A 3,965-nucleotide genomic window follows, 5' to 3' on the forward strand; every position below is an offset into this window, starting at 1 on the left:
CTAGATCCCATTTGACGCGCCCCTGCCAGAAGTAGCAGAACAGAGAGCTTATCTTCCAGAATTCACAGGTGAGCTTTATGGGCCGGCGTATGCTCACAGAAACCATACTTTGGGGTGAAGGGTTCGAGAGGTACAACAATCACAGATTGGTGCACTCACACACTCTTATCTCCACGCAGCAGCAGTATCACCGCATACCACCGCTCACAGCTTTTCTACTGAGGTAGAGGCCTGAAGGGGGTGATTCAAGTTCAGGGCTGGCTGAAACCGTGCCCCAACGCCTCGGCAGAGACCAGGTGAGTGTAACACCCAGGTGATCCTCCTGCACTGGTCCCCCCCAGGGTCTGGATCCAAAGGCGATGGCCGTGTCCTGGCCACCAGAGAGAGAGATCCCTGGGGACTAGCGGGTGGGACACCGTCTGGTTGCTCACAGTACCCATTTCAAATCCCTGAATATTGTATGTGGCGAGCTGGAAGTAAGACTCGGACCAGAGGACATGGTTCAACTTTGCTTTATTCAAATAAAAAGGAAAATGCCTTACTTTCCCTGCTGCTAAAACTGGGGTTCCCTTCCTATGAAACTAAAACTAATGTGCTTGTCAGAATGTCCAAATAATAAAACAGTCCTCTGTCCTAACCTGGCCAATGTCCTGGCCGTACCACTAGAAGAAAACAAACAAGGTTCTGTCAACACCTTCTAGCTGACACCCTCTTCTTCAACCGTTTTTCAAAATTCAAAGTTCTTCACAGGACACACCCTGGCCTGGGTCTCAGCAACAGTATAAAGTTCTTACAGATTTCTCACAGTTCAACAGCTCACATGAAGTCAATCCAGTTCTCGTTCAGTACCTTATTTTACACTTCTATCCAGTGACTTATTCGATTTGCCTCTCTCCAATCTCTTTTTAACTTGAAACCCACCAGGCCCCCTCGAGATTACCCACTCCAGGCTAGCATGGACTTTACAGTTTCTACTTCAAGATTCTCAATTCTTTCAGTTCTTGTGTCCGTCGGGACCCCTCAACTCTAATGTCGAATATGCACGGGCACTCTAGCACCTTGCTTTTCCTTCTTATATCTTTCTCCAAAATATAATGGCCCTCATTACGACCCTGGCGGAAAGTGACTGACCGGACCGCCACAGCGTAAATAGCGTTTCCGCCATTGCACGATGGAGCAAAGTGCGGCCCATTCCGACCCATCGGGCACGAGCACCACGCCATGGCGGAAGTGCAAAGTCCGCGATGGCGGAAATGACCCCAAAACGGCCCACACCGCCGCCGTACGGCGCCCTAGGTGCAATACCGCCACCCATCATAGCGGACACCGCAGTGAGCGCCAACCGGAAAGTACGGTGACCGTAAATATACGGAAACGGAAGTAAAAACATGGGCCCGGAACGGGAAACAACACCCCGTACACCTATAAAACCACAAAATACACACAACCACTAAAAACACCACCCTGAGACACATCCCAACCCGTCATCCACCCTAGTGAAACCAAGAAAAATGGGAAAAGTAGCGAAGAAAGCGTGCGACCGCAAGCGGCAGGTCCACTTCTCCCGTGAGGAACTCACCGTGCTTACAGAGACCCTCCAGGAGAATGCCGCCGCCGTCTTCTCCACGCAAATGACTAGGACGGCACTTGCGAACAAGAAGGCCATATGGGCCCTGGTGGCACAGCGGGTAAGTGCGGTGGGGACCGCACCCCGCAACCCACAGCAATGCAGGAAGCGGTGGGATGACCTGCGGATACGCGTCCGTAGCATACTTTCTGCCAACCGCAACATTGCCACAGCCACCGGGGGAGGATCGGAATCACCCATCAAGTTGACCCCCTGGGAAGAAATCTGTGCCTCCACCATTGGAATGGAGAGCATAGAGGGAGTCGGAGGGATGGAGAAAGGAGTGCAGACATCCGGAGAATCAGGTAGGTGGCCCAAATAAAACCATGCCAAATCCACAATGTCCAATCATGTGACTCACATGTGTCCACATAGCGCAACAGCAACACATGGCCAGGAGAACGTCCACACACATTGGCCTGATAGCGCACTTTAAAACTCACAATAAATACATAAATAAGTAAAAACCCCAAAAACACCCACTACACGTGCAGCAGGCACACCCTAACTGCAGGCTGCCAAACAACTGCACCCTCACTCCACACACAAATGAAAGCACCTCCAAGGCCCCGACCCAAATCACCCTCAGGTACCACCCCAATGCATGTGATACATTGCCATTCCAATTCCCACAGACCCATTAATAACGCTCGCCCTCCTTTACTCCACCACAGGGTCCGATCCAAACGACGAGCTCCAGGACACCCCTACCAGCACACCTGCAAAGAGGGCCAAGACCGACGGCCAAAGACCCTCCACCTCAGCTGCACGCATCAAGACACGGCAGCAGCACATATCAAGTGGCAGCACACAGGAGGGAACATCAACAGGCACCCCAGCAGCCAGCATGCCCACAACAGCACCACCACAGGTCCCCCCAATGGATGCCACAGAAGGTACTGCCTCTGGTGGCAGCAGCACCATAGGTGACACCCCATTAATGGCAGCATGCTCCGACACAGAAGACGGGGATGTCGAAGTCAGATCCATCCATGACCTGTCCCAATCCCCCTGTCTGTTCCATCCCGTACACCATGAGGATACCACGCAGGGGCACCCACAAGACGACGACTGGCCATCCCCCACAAGCCCTGTGGCAGGGCAACATGAGGCGAACAGCCCCTCTGTGACACCACCGCAAATGGCCATGGCCCAGCAGAGGCAACAGTGCCTCGACCAGTTAATCGTGCAACAGCAGCAACTGGCCACGCTCCTCAAGGACCATGCCGATGGATGTGGGGGCACCAAGGCAGACATAGAAACATCAACTGAGACACTTAGGGCACAAATGGAGAGTAGCACCGAGAGCCTGAGAGTCCAAATGGAGAGTAGCACCGAGAGCCTGAGAGTCCAAATGGAGAGAAGCACCGAGAGCCTGAGGGGGGAACTGCATGCGACGTCCAAAGACGTATGTGCCGAACTTGCCGCAGTGCGCCGTGTGCTCACTGAGCTCTCACAAACCCTTAGGGACATGCATGGACGTGAGCAGGCAGAGACATCATCCGTTGCAAGTTCCGTCCAGGGCAGCCCCCAACGTAGATCTGGGAGGAACCTGCGCTCCACAGGCAGGGGTGCCCCTGATACCCGCAGAGGGGGCTTGCAATAGCGACTGCCCACTGACAATGAGCATCTTTGGACACTGGTGTTCGGGGGGGAGGTAGGAGGGTGGAGGGGGTGTGTTGGGCTCACTTGGGTGGCGGGTCGATAGGGTGTTCAACATGATATCACATATGCCATAAACAATGCACGATCAAACAATGAGATGTGTGGACAATGATCTTTGTGTACTAGGCCATCATAGGCGTACAGTCCATATTGTGCATGTACCAGACACACACAGTGCCACGAGTCCCGTGTCCATGTATCAGCCACCAGGCGTGAGTGCTAGAAGCATGCATCTATGAGATGCTGACGAATTTCACGGCCCTCCTGTGCCTCGCAGACTCCTTGAGGTGCTGCCACATCCCCACCCTCATCATGACCATCTTCAGGTGCTTGCAGTTCTGCGTCAGGGGGCATGGGCACATTTCTACGTACGCACATGTTGTGGAGCATGACACATGCCATCACCATCTTTGCAACCTTCTCATGGCGGTACAGGAGTGCCCCGCCAGACCTGCTGAGGCACCGGAAACGGGTCTTCAGTAGGCCGAATGCCTGTTCAATGACTACACGGGTACGTGAGTGGGCATGGTTGTAGTCCTCCTCATGCTGGTCCCGTGGGTTCCGGACTGGTGTGAGGAGCCATCTCTTCAGTGGATATCCGGCATCACCTGTATGTGGACGATAAACGAATTATGTGGAATGCCATTGCTACGTACGCACCCCCCCCCCCTTC

Source organism: Ambystoma mexicanum, chromosome 3q, assembly GCF_040938575.1.
Source record: "Ambystoma mexicanum isolate Mex_15411 chromosome 3q, UKY_AmexF1_1, whole genome shotgun sequence".
NCBI classification, from domain to species: Eukaryota; Metazoa; Chordata; class Amphibia; order Caudata; family Ambystomatidae; genus Ambystoma; species Ambystoma mexicanum.